Genomic DNA, 25,059 nt, shown 5'->3' with positions numbered 1-25,059 from the left:
TCTTTCTCTTTTAGCTAAGTGTTTGTCTTGTTCTGATGTCTTCCCACCACTAAAAGTATGGAGCCCAGGGATGCTTTGACACTGAATTACATCACCAGCCCTTTCCTTCTTTCCTTCCTTCCTTCCTTCCTTCCTTCCTTCCTTCCTTCCTTCCTTCCTTCCTTCCTTTCTTCCTTCTTTCTTTCTTTCCTTCCTTCCTTTATTTCTTTCTTCCTTTCCTTCTTTCTTTCTTTTTAAAATTTTGAGTCAGGGTCTGGCTAAATGGCTGCTGATGGCCTTGACCTTGCCATCCTCCTGCCTCAGCCACTTGACACTGGGATTAACAGGCTCACACCATCACACACAGCTGAGCTTTTTAATTGTATGGCTTGATGGGAAATTTTTGCTACTTATTAAGTTTAAAAGAGTGTTTTGAGATTTCTATTTATACTCTAGAATGATCTAATCATGTATATATTCATTCAAAGCATACCAAATATTTTCACTACTCTTTGTAGTAGTGAAACAAGTGTGAGTTTTGTTAAAAGTATCAGGTCTTTGATGGAAAGAAAAGGTATACACTTAAATAGTTGAAAAAAAGTATTTCTATGTATGCTTGAAAAGTTTTATTTATTTTAAATAAGTCACACTGTATTCATGGTGCATGGAAGTTTATTTGTGATAACCTGACAAGGGCTTTACTCTGGGATTCCCAATACACCAGATTTGGTTACCTGTCACAATGAGAGATTAACTAATAGAGGAAAAGAGAAATGGTGAAGTGAGAAAGGGATTTATTCTTGGCTTGGCTAAATTGGGAAGACAGCTGGTCTAGAAAATTGTCTTCCCCTTACTGGCAACAGCTTTAGGATTATATAGGAGAACAAAAGTGGAGAGTCTAGAGGTGTGTGTGTGTGTGTGTGTGTGTGTGTGTGTGTGTGTGTGTGTATGTAAAATTCCATTCCATAGGTCAGAGCTTGGGAGAATGTTTTCATTCCCAGAATGAGATGAAGATGGGAAGGAAAAAGTAGCTTAGACAGAAAAGCTTATAAGAAGTGGTACTTCTTTAAATCTTGCCTGTTACAAGTAGACAAATGATTTTGAGTTAAAAATAAATATCTCATTTCCCTGATTTTATCATAACTGGAAAACAATATTATGATATGCTTTTCTTAACACAAATCTTCATTCAATTTCTCATAATTCTGAATATTTACATTTCCAGCACATTTGCATGGGCACAAAGGGTAAAGAACTCTAGGACACGTTTTCATTATTTTGAAAAAAATTGGTTGATTTAAAAGATATGGAATTCTTTATTTACATATTTAGTTACTGTGGCTTGAACCCAAGAGTGCTTTGCCACTGAGCTACATCCTTGTCTTTTTTATTTTTGAAACAAGACAGGATCTCACTAAATTTGAGAGGCTGGCCTCAAACTTAAGATTCTCCTGCCTCAGCCTCTGAGGGATTATAGGCATGCACCACTGAGCCCAGCTTAATTAACTTATAATGGTTTTTAATCTGCTAGAGTATTTAAAGAATTTATTCTAATGATCCCGTATCATAATACTTTATATATAAAATAATTGTTAATTAATTTTTGATTTATTATTAATTTAAGGTCTTAAAGTAGACCACATCTTGAAATTATAAATTAAGACTTTCAAACAGCAATTCCTTATCAATTGTGGTATTATGAGGTTTTATTTCTTAAAAATGACAAGTTTAATTATGGTTTAATTCCATAATTACAATATAGTTATAATTTTATCATTTGTGCTTTTTATTTCTAACATTAAAATATTCATTTAGGTATTTATTTAAGCATTATATATTAATTATAGTTATTTATAAAGATTCTTAAAAGAAATGACAGATAACAATAAAAATGTGCAAGATCTAAGTAAGGTAAACTAGATTCAGTTTTTATTTTTATATATTATTTATATATTTGTATATTATTTTATTTTATTTTTAATTCAAAATCATTTTTCCATAATGAAACATGGTAATGCCTCTGAATTGTTAATTTAAACATAGTGGATGTTTTTGAAGTTTGCAAAGCAAAGTCAAAATTACTGGATTTATTCATGTTAAAAAAACTTTATCTATAATTTATCAAATACTGCTACATAGAAGATAAATATATACCTATATATAAAATATATAGATTGAGATGTTTCTATCTGTATAGAGAGATACCTATATTTGTTTTCTCTCTGTAAAATGTTCATTTTTTTGTCCAGATAAATGTCTTTGCATTATCAAAATATTTGCTTATTTTGAAATTTGGGGATAATCCTAATTCTCTTTGATAAAATTATGCATTTTGAAAAAAATTATGTCCTTAATATTTATTTTTACTTATGAATATATATTATATATCATACATATTTCATAATAGTTTCTATGGCCATTTTATTTTTATATACTTTGATTTTTTTTTCAAATGTTTATTATCTCTTTTAAAAACTTCTCTTCAGGATAGCCTATTCAACAAATGTGCTGGGATGGAAATTCATATACAACAGAATAAAATTTAACCCCTATTTCTCAGATTGCACAGAAATCAACTCAAAGACCTAGGCATTAGATTAGAAACCCTGCATATACTAGAGAAATAGTTAGGCCCAACACTCCAACATATTGGCACAGGAAATGACTTCCTTTATAAAACCCAAAAAGCACAAGGGTTTTGGAGATAGTAACACAAAACAAGCTCAGCATATTAATTATATAAGTCTAAACATCAAAATGAAAAAAAGTTTCTTCAAAGTAAGCAGAACAAAGGTCGTGAGCATGACCGACCCTATTATGATTATCAACTTTCTACCCCAGAGCATCTGGCATCTGAACCTCAAGGTCAAGAACTAAATAGTCCCATTGCTGAAATAGAACCTCCTATTGTACAGGGTGTCACCACAGCAACTAGGCAATCCCAAATGGATGCTTTAGTATCTGAGGTTCCAAAGAGAGTCATCACCTCTGTCATAGGACAGTTCAAGACCCATAATTTTCAGTCACTGCTCCCAACAGTCTCAAACTAAAAAGCTTCTTCACAGCAAAGGAAACAATCAAAAGTGTGAAAAAAGGGCCCATAAAATGGGAGAAAATCTTTGCCACCTGCACCTCAAATGGAGCCTTAATCTCCAGGATATATAAAGAATTCCAAAAAGTTAGCACCCAAAAAAACAAATGAATCAATCATTAAATCGACAAAGGAATTGAACAGACATTTCACAGAAACAAATACAAATTGTCAACAAATGTTATTGTCAAAAAATGTTCAACATGTCTTGCAATTAGAAAAATGTAAATTAAAACTACATTAAGATTACATCTCACTTCATTGAGAAAGGCAATTGTTAAGAATACAAGTAACAATAAATGTTGAAGAGGATGTGGGGGAAAAGGTACACTTAAATACTGTTGGTGGGACTGAAAATTTGTCCAACCACTTTGGTAAGCAGTATGGAGATTTCTCAAAAATCTAGGAATGGAACCACCATTAGATCCAGGTATCCCACTTTTTTGTATATATACAAAGGACTTAAAATGATCATACTGCAGTGATGCAGCCACATCAATATAGCAGTTCAGTTCACAATAGCTAAACTATGGAACCAACCTAGGTGCCTGTTTTAGTCAGTTTTTTTGCATGTTGTTACTAAAGGACCTGACTAGAACAAGTATAAAGGAGGAATGGTTAATTTAGGGGCTCATGTTACACAGATTCCTTAGCCACTAATCTAAGATATGTGCAAATTTTATTTTCTGAACTTTCCTTTTGCATCTCCAGTCATCTCTTTGTGGGTACAATACCTGCCTTTTGATTAAAATGCACATCGCATGTCATTACTGTGTTTACGCTTGCACTCCTTTGGATGACAGCCAGCTTCCTGTGGTACTAATGTGCTATAATAAGCCACATGATTTACTGCATCATTGGACTCAAGCACTGAATGATATTTTAGATGATAACAAAAACATCAAGTCAGATGGTTAGAAATATACACCCCCTATCAAATAATACCTTGATTCAGAGATTTCTGTCTTAACCCTAATGATATTCAACAACCTTTCCCAGGAGCTAGACTTCATAGCCAAACTTTCACCAAAATAATAGAGCCTTTGTACTCTTAGTTCCTGTTTAAAATGTGAGGATGAACACTGGATTCCACCCTTAGTGTTTTGTTTTTTTTTTTTGTTTGTGTGCTCTAGTGTCATCTCAAGTCTGATGAATTGCTGCATAAACAATGTTCCATTAAAGGATCCAACAAGTGATCTTCAAACAAACAGAAATAAAAAAAAAAAATCTGACACTGATAGATGCTGGCAATATTACCAACAGAGTCTTTTCATATACACACACACAGCAAAAGAGCAGTGAAGATTTGGGCTGATTATGCTCACAGACTATGATGTAATTTATATCTTGGGTTGACAAAATGACTCATGGTGGAAAAGGCTGAGAATGTAAACGAATTTAATTTACCCCAGTGATTAAAAATGCAGATATCAGGATACAGTCTTCTCAACATATTAAGGCTGAGAAAAAGAATGGATATCTTAGGATTTAGCTTTATAAAATATTTGTGCTCTGAGTATAAACCAACTAAAACACCTGAACTATCATGACTAACAAGTTGAGCAAAGCTTGGTTCAGATGCCATCTCGGCATGCCCATCAATCTGAAGTTTTAATGTCGTATATGCTGCCCAGCCTTAAGAAGTTTCCAAACTTGCAAGACTTGTGATAAAATTGATTGCCCAGTCGAGGTGCTAAAACCCTTTCCTCCTCTACTTTTCCTTTTGAGTTGCTGTTAGGAATCACCCAAGGTATTTTCCTTGTTTAGTTCAGTAAATCCAACAAAGTAAGTTTTGCTTGTTTAACAGCATTTTCTGATGATGTTTTGCTAAGCTGAAAGCTGACAAAAGCTGTAAATACACAAATCAATAGTATATCTCTTGGAAAGCAAGAAATGCTTAGAAATAAGACTAGAAAACAACCCTTTTCACAGTAGATACAATACCAATAAAATGTTTAGAAACAATGTACATTAGAAAGTCACAGGGTGCATATAAATAAAACAATAAAATTCTATATGAAAATTTTAAAAGAAAATTTCAACACACGGAAGGAAAACTATGTCATTATTTGGATGGGAATATTTCACAAAATGGAAACATTTTCTCCAAGTTGTCATAAAAGTTGCACAATTTTAAAGGATCACATATTTTTTTCCTTTGTAATACTGTAAATCTGGCTACAAGCATGAATATTATGCAAAACAGGAATGCAGTTGTCCTACCAGGTAGCTGCATGCACTGCAATTGGAACATAGTTAAGTCAAGATCTACTGTGCCAGAAACAGGGAAAAGTAATCTCACAAATTATGGTAGGATGCATACATTGTTACTTCATCTTTGGAAAGCAATTTGGTAATATCTGTTAAAATTAAAAATGCATATTCTTTTTGGCTCAGCTATGTCACTCCTGGGAACCTTTCTCATAGGAGTAAAAGCAGAATGGCCACAGTATATATTTGTTATAAGAATTCTCATAGTGGCAAGAACTAGAAAGCATAGGAAATGTGCAAATAAGAAATCCCTAAATAAAATGAAATCCATACCAAGAATAGCATGCCAATATTAAAAGAACAATGTGCTAGAAGAGCACTTCTCAAAGAATTTGCATCCCTAAAACTCTGTTGAATATACCTACACAAATTGTAAAAATACAAAGTACATACAAAATAAAAGAACATGCACAGTATATAATTCTGTAAAACAAAATACATAATTAAAAAGATATCATATATTTGTTTTGAATAATGACTAAATATCCTTTACATAACAATAGTAAGGTTTTCAAAGGACAAATGTTTCCTCTGATAAGTGGATGATGATCCATAATGGGGCGGGGGCATGGGAAGAGAGGAGGAACTTTGGATAGGGCAAAGGGGCAGGAGGAGGAGGGAGAGGGTGAGGGGGTAGGAAAGACAGTGGAATGAGACAGACATCATTACCTGAGGCATACATATGGTGACAAAATGATGTGATTCTACTTCATGTACAACCAGAGTCATGAAAAATTATGCTCCATTTGTGTACTATGAATCAAAATTCATTCTACTGTCATGTATAACTAATAAGAACTAATTAATTAAAATATGTAAGGTTTTTATAGTTCTGAAAAGACACTATTTTGTATAGAGAAAGGAGGAATGAAGAGATAGGAATAATGTAAAACAGCAGAAAACTTTAAATAGATGGAGTTTTCTAAACTGACAAATGTGTGTGTTCAGTGCACATAAAAAGTACACAAAAAGTAATTTTTAGACAAATAAAATAAAATCTTCCTCAAACTTGAGAAAAACAAACAAAATATATGTTAAGAAAGCATTCTACCTCTGCCACATCCTGCCCCTGAAATCACAGGTGAATTCTTCCTTGGAGTTTTGTCTATATGGACAAGTGTGTTTGTTGCTTATTTGTGTTGTGAGCTTGGTGTAGTGCTGTATTTTGATAGGTGGAACAGAGAGTTGATACATGACTTCTAAACATTATTTATTGAGATCTCAGAGCAAAAGGGCAGAAAAACTTGTGTGGTAAAGATGAAAACCAATCTTACCAAGAGAAGATTGGTATAGAAATTCCTAATATAGATGGTTGTATAGACAGTGGATATGCTCTGATATTAAATGTTTCATGTTATTATTTCATTCACACTTTGTTTTAAATATTTTTTAGTTTTATTGATTTTATATTTTTAAATACACAACAGCGGAATGCATTACAATTCTTGTTACACATATAGAGTACAATTTTTCATATCTTTGTATATAGAGTATGTTCACACCAATTTGTGGTGAGCCGTTTCTGTGAACTGTGGCCGCCATTACAAGATGGCGCTGGTTTTCCCTGTAGTCTGTGACAAACAACTCCTTATCAGAATGAGTTGGCACGTTGTGACTTGGCACCCTATGGGAAGGGTCCACGTGGCAGTTGTGCATTGGGGCTTTATCTGCTTTATTAAGGCTGGGGCACACGGGAGTAGTAGTAGTGGCAGTAGGAGTAGTAGAAGTAGTGGCAGTAGGAGTAGCAGTAGAAGTAGTGGCAGTAGGAGTAGCAGTAGAAGCTAAAAGACATGTCAAAACAAAGGCCTGAATAAACTGCTGAAAGAAGAAAAAGTATCAAGGACCTGAATAAACTGCTGAAAGAAGATTCCTGAGTTGCGTCCTCCTTGCGGGCAAGGGGTCGCGACACCAATTCATGCCTTTATACATGTACTTTGTTTTTTTTTTTCATTACAATTCTTATTACACATATATACCACAATTTTTCATATCTCTGTTTATATATAAAGTATGTTGACACCAAATTTGAGTCTTCATACGTGTACTTTGGATAATGATGTCCATCACATTCCACCATCTTTGCTAATCCCCTACCCCTCCCTCTCCCTCCCACCCCTCTTCCCTATCTAGAATTCATCTAATCCTGCCATGCTCCCCCCCCACCCCATTATGAGTCAGCCTCCTTATATCAGAGAAAACATTCAACATTTTTTGGGGGAGATTGGCTAACTTCACTTAGCATTATCTTCTCCAGTGCCATCCATTTACCTGCAAATGCCATGATTTTATTCTTCTTTAATGCTGAGTAAAATTTCATTGTTTATATATGCCACATTTTTTATCCATTCATCCACTGAAGGGCATCTAGGTTGGCTCCACAGTTAATTATTGTGAATTGTGCTGCTATAACCATTGATGTGGTTGTGTCCCTGTAGTATGTTGTTTTTAAGTCCTTTGGATATAATCCCAGGAGAAGGATAGCTGGGTCAAATGGTGGTTCCATTCCCAAGTTTCCAAGAAATCTCCATACTGCTTTTCATAGTGGTTGCTCCAATTTGCATTCCCACCAGCAGTGTATGAGTGTACCTTTTTCCCCTCATCCTAGCCAACACTTATTGTTGTTTGTCTTCATAATAGCTGCCATTTTGACTGAAGTGAGATAATGTCTTAGAGTAGTTTTGATTGGGATTTCATTGATTCCTAGAGATGATGAACATTTTTTTTTCATATATTTGTTGATTGATTGTATATCCTCTTCTGAGAAGTGTCTTTTTCTGAGCCCTAGGCTACATAGCATTTATTCACAGGAAAAGGGTGGGAAATAAAAGAAGCAAGACAGAAAATAATAGGAGGAACTTGTGAAATCATTATAAATTTCTATTGAAAAGTTAATATCCACTATGTTATAGAGGCAAGATTGGAAAAAAAAAAAAAAAAGAGTGTGTGTGTGTATATATATATATATATATATATATATATATATATATATATATAATCTGTTTGAATTAATAATTTAATAAACTGAAAAATATTATGTTAGTTTGGACTACGTTGGATCAGTGAAAACAAAAAAATAAAGATCATTAAAAAAATGCAGGAAGTAAGGAGAAATAGTGTCAAAGAGAAACATTTGGTTTCAGGAATACAAAACTCGGCTGTGGGTTATGGCTCAGTGGTAGAGAGCTTGCCTACCATGCATGAGGCACTGGGTTCCATCCCAGGCACCAAATAAAAATAAAAACAAATAAAGGAATTTAAAACTAGATCAATGCTGTTGCTCTTATCCAGAATCAGAATTACCAGAGGAAAAGTAATGACTATAAAAGCAGGATTACAAATTTGTATTTTTATGTATATATTTTATAGCCTCAGATGTATGTATGTGTATATATATGTATGTGTGTGTGGGGGGGTGAGTGTTTGTGTACACACACACACACACACACACACACATACAAATAGGAAGGGAATAGAATGGGTAAGTTGGCAGTTCAGTTTGATCTCAGATAAATGAGTCTCCCGGTCTAAGTGGGACTCCCTCAGGTGCCCATTTGACCTACAGGAAAATTATGTGACTCTGTTTCTGGCAGTTGAAACACTTATGTGGTTTTACAAATGGTGTTTACTCCCAGAGCAGGCTAGCTATATGTTGTTCATGTCATGATGTAGGTCTGTTGACAAAAGTACATCATCATCCTGGCCAAATGGAACAAGAAGAGAAACATATCTCTATCTTTGATAGAGTATTTTGCAAAATCATATTATAGATCATTGTATAGGTAGAGAAATTGTAAGGATGGTGGCCATTTGCTACTTGCCTTATTTACTTGAAAGATGACCTTGTATTAAAGCCATCTTCAATTTTCTAAGAAATTTACATTAACTTCATCTCTAGGTAATGTGATCCTGTAGCCAAACATATTTCAGAGGTGAAGTGATACGTCAGTATATACGCAAGTCAGTATGCCTAAAGGAAAATGTGTTTGGAAAACCTTAGCTAAAGCCATATGTTTGTGCAAACATGAAATTGCTTCTCTTGACAAAACACACAGATACTTGGCTCTATTATGATATATAGCTATATAGAGTAATATGGCTATGTGTTATAATCATTAATATATTTATGGTTCTATATTATAATTTAATAACAGGGGTATGAGTCATTGCCAACCACATATTTTCTTAAATTTTAGGTCTCAAAATTCTAGCTATAACTTGAAACATTTTATACACCAATCCCCTAAGTCTTAAATCAAAATAGCTGGTGATGGTGTTAGATCATTAGATCATCAGTCTTTCCTCTGTCTCAGCTCCTCTCATGACGAATGGCTACAAGATATTGCTCAGGCCTGCTTGTGCAGGCTGTGTCCACCAAATTGGGCATACGCATCTGACTAAGGAGATGAGGGCAACTGGAATGTAACTGGCCTTCTGCTCCCAAGGCTGTGTCCCTTTGGGCAGGAGTCATAAACCTAAAGGAACACATGTCCAGGACAGTTGCCAAAAGGGCTTGAGGGATTCTGAAGGATTGTCCATCAAATTCTAAAATATATCATTGTAATTTGATTAGTGATGTCTGTCAACTGCTTTGACAAATGCTTTGTTTATGGAAAATGAAAACATATGGCAAGGACAGAGATTGCACCTGAGACTATTACTGAGTTGACACATCTTGTTATGTATCAATGGCTTCAACATCAATGAAACCTCAGATGTGACACACTCACTGCCCGGTACATTACTCCTTGGGCTTTCATTCTGTATTCTTTTGAAGAACAAAAAACAACATGTATACATATAAATTCCCAAATCTTTTAATAATACTAGAGAATAACAGGTACCAATTATTGTAGAACATTACAGGAAATTGAGAAGCTCTTTCAGCCATTAAGAAAAAAAATAAGATTGAAATAGTTTTATTGGTTGGATTCTCTTAGAATGATAATTGGAAAAATGTATTAAATAAGAAAATTGTTTTATGGACAATAGTTATTACTGTTCTATGTGATTATTTTCTATGGAAATTAGATGACAACATTGTTTAATTGCAAAATAGAAACATGTATAATATTAAAAGTCAAGAAATTCAGGAATAGAGAGTCAAATGTGAATTCCTATACTCAAAATTCCTCCCTACTCTCTGCACATCAAATTGGGTCCTGTAATGGTAATTGCTCTGAATGGTTGGCATATTTTCTTCACAGTTTTCTAGCTATGCACAAATCTCATACACATTGTTTTCCAGAAATGTTGAATCTTGATATAAATAGCCTTTAGTAATTTGCTTTTATTCATTCAGTAAGGCACTATGAGCATTTCTCAGTAGAATGAATAAGGAAACATCAGTTTTTAAATTTAGTAGTCTATATTGTATATTTAATATATATACAGCATTTCATTAATAATCTTTCAGTTGTTTTCAATTATTCACACATTAGTAATACTTCAAAAATGTCAATTTGTATTTCATGAATAAAGATATTCATAAATATGTAATTATAGAATTGAAGTTATTGAAGTTTGATCCACAATGTCCCCTCAAAGCTAATGTGTTAAATATTTTTTTCCCCAATGTAGCAATGTTTGAAGATGGGTCTTTTGGGAAGTGATTAGATCATGAGAGCTCTAATCTCATCAGTAGAAATATTTATTTTATTTGATCTATTAATAATTTGAATAGACTACTGGGAAAATGTGGAAACCGGGGGCAGGTAAGGCATGGTTGAAGGAAGTAGGTCACTGGGGGGCATGCTCTTGGGGATGGTAACTTGTTCCAATCCTTTCTCTCCCTTTCTTTCTTTCTTGCACTCTATCTCTTGGTCTCTGTCTGTCTCTCTGTCTCTCTCTTTCTGCTTTCCAGCTGCCATGCCCTTCCACTATGATGTTTCTTCCTTGGAGCCAACCATGGGCTGAAACCTTGAAAATATGAGCGAAAATAAATATTTCCTACTCTATGTTATTTATGTCAGGCATTTGGGGCCCAGCAATGAAAAGTTAACTAACACAAAAGGAATGTGGTAGGATGAATGAATACCTTCTTCTCCTCCCCTCAAGATGTTTATATTTTTAATTCATAGAACTCACACATATTGCTTTATGTGGCAATAAGAAAAATGTAGATTTAAGTAAATTAAAAGTCTTGATAAGGGGAGAATATTCTGGAGTCTCTAGATACTAAAAGTAATTGCAAAATTACACATAAGATAAAGAGACAAAAAGAACAAAATTGGAGAGGAAATGTGAGGGGGAAAGTAGAAATTGGGTGAATGGTTACATACATACATACATATACAACTACACTGTCATATTACAAATGCACGCATGTGTATACTGGGTTTCATATACACCAATACATTTCCTCAATTTGTTTGCTGAGAAGGCATCAAATCACTGACACTTCAGAAGCCAAGGTCTTGATTTATAAATACTATTTTCTTCAAAAACTCACTTAAACTCCTTAGAGAAATGGCTGATTCTAAGATTGAAGCATGAAATACAAAGTGATCTTGCAGTATTATTTTATACCTATGAAATAAGAACAAGCTCAAAGAAACCAATAGAAAATATAAAATCAATTCTAAAAAAGTCCCCAATAGCCAAAACTACAAAAGAATGTAAGCAACAACATAAATAACTGTAATATTGGACTTTAATCTAAAGAATTTTAAGAATGGTTAAACATACAAAAAAAAGACAAATCTTCCTTATAAAAGAGTTTCATGACTTATTCAGATACTTCGTAATACAGGATTTTGGTTGAATTTGTCTCTTCTTGAATGTGGGCTTGATTTAGCAACTCAGATGAAATTGAGTATGAAGAAACCCAAAACTATGTCAGCCAAGCATTTTTATTTAATGTATGTGACCTTCAAAATTCAAGCCAAAACTCACTCACCATTTTCATGGTATTAAGACATGAGATCTTTGGGGAAATGATCATTAGGATGGTATTGCCCTCATGAATGGTATAATGCCTCATAAATGAGAAGTAACAACAGTTCAGACATCTTTTACTCTTCCATTTTTCCATCATGCTGTGGAAACATTCCTCCCCATGTTTCCCTTTCCAAACTTCTTCTACTTAAGGATATCAAGACAGCATGATCTGCAAAAAAACAAAACAAAACAAACAAACAAACAAAAAAAAAAAACAAGTGTTCATAAGACACCAAACCTGCCTGTGCCTTGATTTTGGGATTCTGAGCCTCCATAACTACAAGAAAAATACATTTCCGTCCTTTATAAATTACCCAGTGTCTGGTATTTTGTTACAGCAGCATATATGGAGTAAGACATCATGTGATTAAAGTTAACATCACCAATGACATAGAACATTATCAACTACCCGTCTTATGATGAGCTGACAAGAGAACTTCCTGTGAATGTTGTTCTTCCCCTAAAACCATACTCAATAAAAAATGACTGAATATCAATTCAGGAGATTTCAGAAAATACGTGACTGGTACTCTTCAAAACTGCCAAGTCCTAAAAAAAGCAAGAAAAGACCTATAAACCAGCACATATGATGATGAGTGAGTATACATGGTGACAATTGGAATGGATCTTGGGAAAATTAATGAAATTATTAAGGATATAGTTTGTATCACCTTACCAATGCTTGTTTCTTACTTTTGACCAACATAAGACAATGATATAAATGCTAATTTTTAGGGAATGTGAATGAGGAGTACACAGGAATATTCTGTATTGTATTTATAATTTTTCAGTAATCTAAAATCATTACAAATAATAAGTTTACAGTAAAACAAATTGTTCAACATATCTTATATACTGACAAATATTTTCATCAGATACCAAAGGTATTATGGAAAAATACTATCAAACTGTTAATAATATCAAACCTTTTCCTTACTGAGGTAAAACAATCATGGAGCAACAGTTATCTGTTTTTTACATGACATCCCCCTAACTTTTTCCTCAATGGAAACATTTAGGGAAAGATTTCCAAAAGTATGAAATTCAAAAACCATAGTATTATTCAAATAAATATAAAATTTTCCATTTGCTTAAGAATTTTTTGTCTGTTAATGATTAAACCTGCTACTTTATATAAAAATACCCACAGCATTAGTTTAATTTACCACTGTGTTAAATGGTTTCTCTTTATGACTTTCACTTTAATGGCTCTTATTAGACTACAAATACTGCTGAGATTAGTTTAGCGAATATTTAATTTTTCTCCATGAATTGAAAGAACATACAATACTCAAGTAGAAGGTACTATTAAGTTTTCTATGGTAAGCAAGTCGGTTTTCCCTCCAAAATATTCCAGTCTATTAGCAAGACAAAAATTGTTCATATTTTCACACAAAGTTAGAAAGTGACTTCATGAAAATGATCAGTTTTCTATTCTCCCTGAGACTTTTTCATTCCACCTGAAAGCTAAACATAATACATTTGAAAAAACTGTTAACAGAATTAAAGACCTCCCATAGATTTAAATGCATGACTACTGTCATTATAATCCATAGGAGAAAAGAAAAATCTCAAAATACTGCCCACCCCAGAAAAGGCATTTAAAATATTAAACTCTAGAAACACCAAAGCTTACTCTAAAATGTATTATTAGACAAGGTTGCAGTTATATTGAGAATTTTACCCTTTTATTTTCCCTGAAGAACTCCACACAGATTTGGATTTCTTATCCCCACTCCCACTGCCTTTATTGTGGTCATGAATATCCTCTTTTGTTTTTCTTCTTTTTTCTTTTTTTGATATTAATGGCATGTTCCAAATCTCAAGAAAAAAAATAGCTTATATTCCTTTAGTAATTTTTATGAGCCAAAATTGTGCCAATTATCTTGAAGTCTCTCACTGATTGATTCTGACATTTACATAATTGGTTGAAGAGTGATCAGCTATTTAAGACAGAAGAAAGAGAATTACAAATTTCTATTTTTTTTCCATATGTGGATACAGATAGTAGCACATTCCCAACTAAATGTTTCATAATTCCATAGTTGTTTGTTAAAAATAAGAATAAGACTAGAAAAATAAATTGTGCGAATTTGCTTAATTTTTTTGGGGGGGTAGGGGATTGAACTCAGGGACAGTGAACCACAATGAGTGGCATCCCCAGCCCAATTTTGTATTTCATTTAGAGACAGGTTCTCATTGAACTACTTAGTGCTTCGCTTTTGTTGAGGCTGGCTTTGAACTCACAATTTTCCTGCCTCAGCCTCCCAAGCTGCTGGGATTACAGGCATTCGCTACTGTGCCCAGTAAATTGCTTAGTTTTGTAATCTATTATACTTTGGGTCACCAAAGATTTACTAAGATTATAGTAGAAACCTAAAAAAAAGAGCAAAAACAAAGAGGAGATTTTTGGCAACAAGGAGCAAAGAGTCTCCAGACCTCATGTTGACAATCTGCTATCTTATGTGTTATTGATAATAGTTAGAAAAAAATTATGTATAACTCTACTACTAAAAATGTTAATATGAAATGTCTTTAATAAAACAGAAAAATAAAACAAATATTGGTAGTTTGAAAAACGAAATCTGTTATTTTTTTTTCTTAGCTTATTATTTACTTTCATAATCAGGTAACATAATACCAATTAATTGCTTCTTCTATGTTATTTGCTTGGAGCTGCTTCAGTCATTCACTATTCATTGTGGTTTGGGGAGGCAAATTTCTATCCATTTCAATGTTGAATTGAAGCATAATAACTAAAACTGAAGCCAAATAAAAGCTGAGAATTGTTTTATTTTAATTTAAACCCAAATCTAACTGGCTAAGAAGCTTATGTTTTTAAATACTGTGACTTTTAAGTAAATGTGTTTTTTCTCCTTTGTCTTACTTCTATAAGTAAAATTTCAAAAAAGAAATGATTTAAATAAAATTTTGGTTTTGCTGCTGCTTTGAAGACATAATCCTGTAAGTAATATTTACTGAAAGCCCATTATGGGACAGATAACTCTTCTAGGTATTATGTACATATCAATCTTATAATCTTAAAACAATACTGTATAGCAATCAATGCCTATACCAGAAAAGTAGACAGATTTCAAATATGCAAACTAATGATGATCTCAAGGACAGTAAAGCAAGAACAAAACAAACTAGAATTAATACAAGAATATCAGTGTAAAAAATAGTGAATTAGAGTCTAAAACTAAAAAGGAACAAAGAAAGTTCAAATAATCAATGCACCAAGAGTTGCTCCTTAGAAAACATAACAAATTTGACAAACCTTTAGGTAAATTGAAGACACAGAAAGTCAGAGAGAGATAGAGGAGACAGAGAGAGAAGATCCAAATAAATAAAATGAGTTTCAAAAAGAGACATTATAGATGATATCACAGTAGTAAAACGTATTGCTAGGGATTATTTGGATAAACTATAAGGTAGCAAATTTTTAAATCTAGAAGAAATGGACAAACTTCTGAACACATATGACCTATCAAAACTGAGCCAATAAGATATAATAAATCTGTATAAACTAATAATGAATAATGAAAAATAATCAGTAATGAAAATTCTCACAAAGAAAAGCTCAGGAGCAGCTGGCTTTACAGTTGAAATTTACCAAACCTCTGAAAACCAATCACCAGTTATTTCCAAGCTATTCTAAAGAATTGAAATAGGGGAACCCCTCCAATATTATTCTATGAAGTCAGCATTAGTCTATTACCAAAACCAGAAAAGGACACACACAAAATAGAAAACTATAGACCAACATTTATCCCTGATGAACATGAGTAGGAGAATCCTCAATAAGATGATAGCAAATCAAATTCAACAGGACATCAAAAAGATCACTCACCAAGATAAAATTGGTGTTCTATCCTATGGTGCAAGGATGGTTCAACTGTACAAGTGGATAAACATAATAAAATAAATCGACAGGATAAAATAATCATATGATCACCTCAATAGATACAAAAGAGGTAGGTGATAAAGTTCAACATCACATCACAATGAAATTACTGAGAAAATTAGGGATAGAAACATCAGACCTCAACATAATAAAGGGTATAACATGCAACAAACTACAGTCAACATCACACTGAATAGGAAAACACCACAAATGGATGGAAATAGAGGACATTATGTTAAGTGACATAAGCCAATGTGAGAATGAAGAGCACTGCATGTCCTCTCTCAGCTGAGAAGAATAAAAAAAAACTAAAATCTGCTTGAATGTATAATAGTGATGAGTAAAGGAAGTTGGGAAGGGGGAGGTGGGAGGGTGGATAAAAGGAGATTGGTTTTGATCAATGCACTGTACATATATATGTGGACATATCACGCAGAATCCCTTTAATAGGTATGATTAATAAAATTTAATCAAAAAATAAAATAATTATTTAAAATCCCAAGTCTGTAAGATTAGTACAATTATTATCCCCATTTTTTGGGTGAGAAAACTGAGGCTTAGAGATATTACAGAGCTTTCCCATAATCAAAAAACTAATCAGAGGGTAGATCAGGTGTTACTGAGGCAGTCTTGTTTACTGCATTAATAAATATTACACTATACAAAAGAATTCAGTCTTATACTTTCTAATTTATTAAAGATTTAATGCATTCTCAATATTATATCTTTGGATCTTAGAGTTTAAATAATATTAAATTTATAAGAATTAAAAAAAATAAACCAAACATTTCAATAATTATTTTAGCAATGTTTCATGATTTAAGTATTCATGTTACAACGTCACATACACATGTATAATATTCTAAAAATACATGTTTTAATATTCTAAAAATACTATGTGTATGTATATCTACATAGTTATAACAATTTCATGGAAAATTTAAAAACTAACTTAATATTCTCACTCTAAAATAGAAACTGATAGAAAATTTAAGAATATTAGGAAATGGGATCTTTTCATTATTGTTCTAATTAACATTATTTTATATTTAAAAAATAAAAATTACATTTTCAAACATAAGTGTGATATTTTTTAGATTTAGAGTGTCATTTTGTACTAGTTAAAGTAAAATGCAATGAATGAAATGGAAAAAGAACGTTCAGACTTACTTTTGGAGAGACTGAAGGGAATTTGAATTTAAAAAGAGAATAATTCACTTGATTTTTAGTTGCTATTTTTCCATCACTGTTTTGGCTAGAAGTTTTTTCTCTTAGCATATTTTCATCAGAGTCTAGAGTGAGTTGATTGACTTATCTGAAACAGTAGGATTTGTTGTGTTTAAAAATGTATAGATTTTGATCTTCTGAAGCAGAAGTGCAAAAGCACATCATACAATGAGCACCTTCTACAAATACAGAATGACATTGGGTCAAATTCACAAGTCCTCTGAAATTGACCCCAAACAACAGTTCCCAAAGATACAAATCTATGAACTTATTTCCATGTCCAAGCCTAATCTTTTGTTGTTGTTATTGTTATAACTTCCATAAGGTGGTGCCAAAGATAAATGTGCTAATGTGTGTTATATTTAAAGTTACTTGTTTTTCAAAAAAGACAAATTTGAGTACATATATTTTATGAAAAAAGAATAAATATGCTGAATTTTGTCAATTATAGTTGTTTTAAAATAAGCTCAGCAAAGTTTAAGAAATGTGTTACATATGATCAAAATACTAATGACTCATTTTTTTTTTATTCCTGGTATCTACTCGAAAGATATCATTTTAGGGAATTATTTTTTAGCAAACAAAGAAAAATGCACATATCCTCATTTCTTTTAATGTCATTTACAAAAAATTTAAAACATTCAATAATTATGTTTTACATTAAAAAATTCTTCCAATGTAACCAATATTAGTTACTACTAATAGTGTACTAATATGATAGCAAATACCTTATGGTCCAATCCAAATAATTGCCTCCTGTGTATGACTTTATGAATAAAATGGGTAAAAATAAAGTTCAATCTATTTACAGAAGGCTTGTAAGAGATACTTCCATGTAAGTTGTAGTTAAATAATTTGTACATGTTTTTATTAGTGCATGATAGTTACACATAATAGTGTGGTTCATTTTGATTCAATCATACAGGCATAGAATATAATTTGCTCCAGTTGAGTCTCCAGTTCTTCTTCTTTTCCTCTCTTCCTCCCTTCCCATTCCATTTCTGTATCTACTGGTCTTGCATCAGTTTATTTATTGTCTATTTAATTGGTGCTTTATAGACACTCATGAAGGTGGAATTCACTTATTATTCATATATGTACATAGCATAATTTGGTCAATTGCATCCCATAGTTGCCTTCTTTTTCTTGTTCCTCCTTCCTCCCCTCAATTCTCTTATTCTACTCCTCTGATCTCCCTTCTGTTTTCATAGGACCCTACCCCTGTACACACACATACACTTATTTCCCCTTATTTTGGTCTAGGTTTGACATATAAGAGAAAACATTCAACCATTGATTTTCTGAGTCTAACTTATGTCATTTAGTATTATGTTTCACTGAGTAAAACTCTATTGTGTGTATATTTGTATCTATGTATATCTGTTTATTTAATCTCTCTCTCTCTCTCTCTCTCTCTCTCTCTCTCTCTCTATATATATATATATATATATATATATATATATATATATATAATTTTCTTAATCAATTTATCTATTGACAAGCATCTGGGTTGATTCCATAACCTGACTATTGTGATTGTGCTGCTATAAACATTAATGCCCCTGTAACTTATAATATGTTGATTTTAGTACTTTTAGATAAGCACTATGGAATGGGAATAGCTGGGTCATATGGTGATTTCTTTTCTGATCTTTTAAGAAGTCTTCCATTGTTTTCCAAGAAGGTTGTACTAATTTGCAGTCCCTTCAATGACATATAACTTTCCCCCAAAATTCCCACAAGGTTTTATTTATTTATTTATTTGTTTTTTTGTTTGTTTGTTTATTTTTCAGAAAAAGAAAAAAGAAGGTTCATTGCTTTGTTAGCAAAGGAGAAACACAGAGGATTCCTTTCCCACAGGTTATGATTCTGCTCATAAGGAGGAATAAGGGACTTTTAAGGAGATGATTCAAAGATTACATTCCTTGTGTTCTTTGTAAGAGTTGTAATTCACTTGTTAATTTGGGAGATACTTATTTCTGAGATCTTCTGGTACCATCCCAAAGCCTGAATTACTTCATTTCAATAGTGGGTGTGTACTTAAGAATAGATAACCCTGCCAAGGATGGGAAAAAAAGGTAATCCCATTTCCCTTGAGATTAGGGAGGAGTAGAGTTTAAGGAGGATCAGAGAGAGAGGAAGAGAAAAAAAACATGTCCATTTTAAAGAAGTTGTAGTGTCAGAGCAGCAAGGGCTATATTCAAAGCATAAAGTGGACCACTGTTACTTTTCCCCATGTCAATTTCTACATTTCACTTCAATGGAAAAAGGGGCAATGACATCACTAAATTGATTTCTGCTGAAAGAGAGAAAAGTTGGGGGAAGTAACCCAAAGTCCTTATTCTCTATCAGGTGGGGCATGGCAGATTAATTAAGAAGTCCACAGTGGCAGATAACAGATCACTGGACAAGGCATACCAAGGGCAGGGATCATGCTAAGTCAGTAATAAACAAGAGAGCAAAGAATTACGTTTCATAAATTATTATCACAAAATCAATTAGTATTTCAGCCAGTCTCTAAAAACCATGAAGACAGTAACTCATAATCATATCAGTGAAAAACAGATTGAGTTTATCAAAGTAGGAGGTTAGGAAGATTTTTAGGTCTATGATAACAGGATTAAATTAACTCAGGACAAACTTGCAACTCTAGAGTCCTTTATGATCATTATTAGTAAGCACTCCCACACAAGATCCCTTCCTTTATAGGGTCCAGCTTTACTTTTGGTAGGGCTGACACAAGTGTATATCTTAAATTACACTAAAAATATACCACTGTTTTTCCATTTAAATGTCCATGTGGAACTGTGCTTAGGCTGTACTTTCCTGCCAGTTGTTTAAGATCAGGTTGGTCAAAACTAACTTTGTTCCTATCTATCTTTTAGAGACAACTGAGATTCCTCAGAAATCACTCCTGGGGACATGTATGAAGCCTCTTGGACCCTTCAGTTTTCTTCTACCAGTTGTGCCATCAATCAAGAGAGGTCAGGGTATTGTTGACTATATATGGCTTCACTTGGAAGCATTAGGGCCATTGCCCTCTCCAATGACCCTCCTCTTTGCAGAATGTGCACTGGTTGTCTTCCTATTTTCTAGGGTCCTCTTGATCTCCCTGATGAGCAGATAAAGTGACTCACCACAGTTGCAGGACCCAGAGAGGAGTCTTGTCATTCTCTGGGTGACTACCTTAGAGGGTAAGGACCAAAATGTTGGCTGCTTTTTCTTTGGCCCTTCCTTGACTTTGGTCTTCAAGTTTTTAGTTTTAAACATCTGATCAATTTTACCAGGTCAATTTTACCAGTCTTAAAGTGGGAGTAACAGGTTACAACTTCAATATCTACAACTTTATAGTACTCCTTTCATTTAATTTGGGTTAGAATTAGTACTAGAAGTCAGTATTATATAATACCTGTCTTATAGGTGATGACTTCTTATCTCAAACTAACTCAACTTGTTTTATTAGAAGCAGTATCTCTGCAAAACAATTACAGGTAACAGTTATAAATTTACAAGGAAAATACAAAATGAAATTAACTAAGACAAAAAATTCAATTTGTGTAATAGCTATGAACCAATAAAAATGATTTTTTAAATAATCTTAGACCTTTACTTAGTTATATATTATATCCCTGGTTTATTTTGGGATCACAGTAATCTTTGCAACAAAAAAATCCATCTTTTGAACACACTTTAAATGAGCTAAAGTCTACCCTATTTTGGAGCCATTCTAACATGGAGTAAGATGAGAGGCAGAACCTTATCTCAGGTAAGGTGGAGCTCTTGAAAAATAACACAATACAATATTACATCTAAAACATGAATCAAACAAAGGCTAAGGAAAGTTTTAACTTTCATTTTGTGGAAAAGTGGAAAAATGCTTTCATTTTTTTTACAATGTCACCTTTAAACAGATCAGGCTTTACTTATTACCTTCCAAAAATACATTTAAATTTCAATTACAGTTTGAAGAGCAACACAAAGTTTGTTACATAACTCATTGATGACAGGTTACTTTATCCAGCAAAAAAACATCAAGTGACATAAATAAATATCAGCCAAATTTGTTATTTCTATATAAATCTGAGACTATTACAGTAGATAATTTTATTTTGGCGAATACCAACTTGGCAAAATGATTTCCTAAGCTTTCCATTTAACTAAGTTTAACTTTTAAAGTACAAGTTAGAATCCATCGTGTATGGTAATAGTAATCACAAGTCTATATGGGTTAGCAAAAATTAAAGACCAGCCTTAAATTTCTTTTACATTTAGGAAACAGTATTATTGATCAGAAATTGACTTAGTCAAAACAAACAGATATAAGACAGATCTTCAAATGACAGTGTGGCCATTTTATGTCAGAGACAGTGTATATAGGAGAGCACTTATTGGTTATCTTGCAAGATAACTTACATACACTTTCATTTTATAAACTTTTACATAACATTTAGACAAGGCTTAGAAGATATAGTTCTCAGATGCTTACATATACCTACTCACATATATTTAGGGTGTCAACTATATTGTTATAACCAAAATAACAATTATTTGCTTAACCAGTTACAAAGTAATCATTTAAAATTGTAAAACAGGTACAAACCCTAATTTCTTTACGATTAGTTTACCAATGTAATAAAACCCAATACAAGAAAATTATCTTCATAGATAAAAGCAAATCAATGTTTCAGACTTTGCTTCATATCAGTACATTAAAATTCAAATAGCATTGACTGTGTTAATTATAGCTAATTTAGTTACAAACACAAACTTTTTAGGATTTACTTTCTACAGACCTTTTGTGACTTACTTAAACATTCACAACTTGTTTACATTTCTAGTTTTTTCCTCTTTCATCTTGGACTTTAGCAAAAGAATATTACTTTACCAGGCAAAATACTTTCTCATCCAGAAACATTTCTTTTAACTTTAAAATTTTTTTTGTACTAAAGTATTTCCATACCTATAAATTTCTTTTATCTTTTCTACTTTCAGACCTTTCCTTAAATTCATATTCTGAATCAATCCTTATAAATGATATGTGTGCATTTAGTTTACATGACAAAGTTTATTCCAGGAGAAGGTTAGACAATCCAGCATATACAAAAATTGTGCCTTTATATATTTTCCCCCAGGTTGCATTTAAGAGATTGGAGCACAGGATATTTTGGAACCTGATCTGTCTCCCTTATTATTATCACAATGCCATCAGCCTAGTCACATATATTTAGGGTGTCAACTATATTGTTATAACCTAAATAACACTTCTTTGTTTAACCAGTTACAAAGTAATCATTTAAAACTTTAAAATAGGTACAAACTCTAATTTCTTTAAGACTTAGTTTCCCAAAGTAATAAAACCTAATACAAGAAAATTGCACCATCAACTGCACCCAGAGGCTCCTGTTGGGCCTTTTTCTTATACTGAGCACATTGACATGCAATGAAGGAGGGTTATTTTGTATTTTCTTTAGGCTTCTTTGAAGATCCCTTTGCAGAGACTATCTACAAAACATGGGTTGGCCTTAGTTTCTTTTTCTTTTCTGGGTGCAGTTGTTTACTCTACCAGTCTCCCCAGGCATTTAGTTTTATGGGATACTGTTGCACCAAAAAATGCTTTGCCCCATTGTTGGATATCCCCTGGCCAAATGGGGTACCTTGTCAGCTCTTAAAAGGGTGACTATTCTCTATAATTCTCCTGGGATCATAAACCGTGCTGAAACCCACTGCCACATCATTTGTGGCCAGCAGCCTCCATCCCCACTCACCTCCAGAGGCAAAAGGGGTTAGACACAATAATTCTGGGTGTTTTAACACCCCTCTTTCACTACTGGGTAGATCTTCCAAACAACAGCTGAACAAAGAAACTATAGAACTCAATAACACAATTAATAACTTAGACTTAACTGACATATATAGAACATTTCAATGAGTGACTACACTCTTCCCAGCAGCACATGGATCCTTCTTTAAAATAGACCATATTCTATGCCACAAAGCAACTCTTAGCAAATATAAAAAAGTAGAGATATTACCCTGCATTCTATCAGATCATAATGGAATGAAATTAGAAATCAATGATAAAATAAGAAATAAAAGCCACTCCAACACCTGGAGACTAAACAGTATGCTACTGAATGAACAATGGGTTGCTGAAGACATTAAGGAGGGGATTAAAAAAATTTTAGAGGTGAATGAGAATAAAGATAGAACGTATGGAAATCTCTGGGACATTATGAAGGCAGTTCTAAGAGGAAATTTTATTGCATGGAGTTCATTCCTTAAAAGAAGGAAACGTCAACAAATTATTTTTTTGTTTTTACCATTTAATAAACTTGAAGTATTAGAACCCACTTGATCAGTAAAACACAACCTATTATTTTTAGGTAAGCAAAGCTTAAAGGTTGTGGCTTTGGGTTTTTCTGAAGTTACTGACTTCAAATGGTCTCCTTCAGGCCACTGAAAGATAGATCATGGATTGTCACAAGAGATTGTTGGTTCCTGTGTGAAGAGGATTTTCCAAACCTCGTGGGCTCCAAATTCACTCATGGGTCTCTCACCTTCTGGAACCTGGGCTGTCATAAGGGGCAGAAACAACTCCTTCAGTGATGCATTGCACAAAATGTACCAAAAGGTCTCCTATAAGGAAGCTCTGGGCAAGCAATCACCTGTGGTTTCTTCCACACATTGTTCAGAGTGGAGAGTAGCATGTATGGTTTGTTATATCATCTTCCAAGTTACAATATTCAGTACAACAAAAGAAGACCTTCTGGGCAATACTGCATGCCACAAAACAGCAGTCTATTAAAAATATCATGAATTATGCTTTATCATCCTAGCTTACATATTAATTCTTTCTCTTCCCAAAGGTTGGAATTTTAAACCTCAAAACTAAAACAAAACACGTTAGAGATGTAAGCATATGTAAACAGATATACATATATGCATTCATATATATACATACCTATATAAACATATACATATGTGTATACACATACACACACACACACACACACACACACACACACTATGGTAAACTTACAAGTATTTATTGATTGTGCAGATCCAGTAACTAAGCCACATTCTCCCATTCACAGATACTTTCTGAATGAGCAAAGATGTTGCCATAAGAAATTTTTATAAAACCTGAATATTCTGAGTTACTACATCATAATTTAGAAATGCAAGTAAATAGATATGTTTGTGTATTCATTGGAACTTTCATTCAACTTTTTATTTAAATGGCTCAGGATCAATAGTAACAGAATATATTGAACTCATTTGTTCTGAGAAAGCATTTTTTGTTCTAAGAACTAAATTATCATCACATTAGATGCAGAAAAAAAATGTGACAAAGTTCTGTATCCTGTCATGATAAAAATTCTCACTAAATTAGGTCTAGAAGGAATGCACCACAACACAGTAAAGTTCATTCATGAGAATCTCTCAGATAACAGTAACTCAATGATGGAAATTGGAAGCCTTTTCTTTTAGATCTGGAACACAGGATGATGATCACTTCTGCTACTTATATCCAATATGCTATTGAAAGTCCTTGTCAGAGCAGATAGGCAACAGAAAGTTAAAAAAAGGTATCCAAACAAGAAAGGAAGTTGCTAAAGTGTCACTATTGGCTAATAATTTGTTTTAT

The 25,059-nt window shown here is 33.0% G+C and overlaps 1 protein-coding gene across 1 annotated transcript in view; it reads left to right on the top strand.

Annotated features, from left to right (window-relative positions):
* Nucleotides 1–25,059, top strand: part of LOC144256013 (KAT8 regulatory NSL complex subunit 3-like) — a 58,860-nt gene that overhangs the window by 26,485 nt on the left and 7,316 nt on the right. The gene's annotated exons all lie outside the window — the stretch shown is intronic.

The sequence above is a fragment of the Urocitellus parryii genome, chromosome 7 (genome assembly GCF_045843805.1).
Source record: "Urocitellus parryii isolate mUroPar1 chromosome 7, mUroPar1.hap1, whole genome shotgun sequence".
NCBI lineage: Eukaryota > Metazoa > Chordata > Mammalia > Rodentia > Sciuridae > Urocitellus > Urocitellus parryii.
Note: the sequence above shows the minus strand (reverse complement) of the source record. Positions and strands in the feature narration are given on the sequence as shown.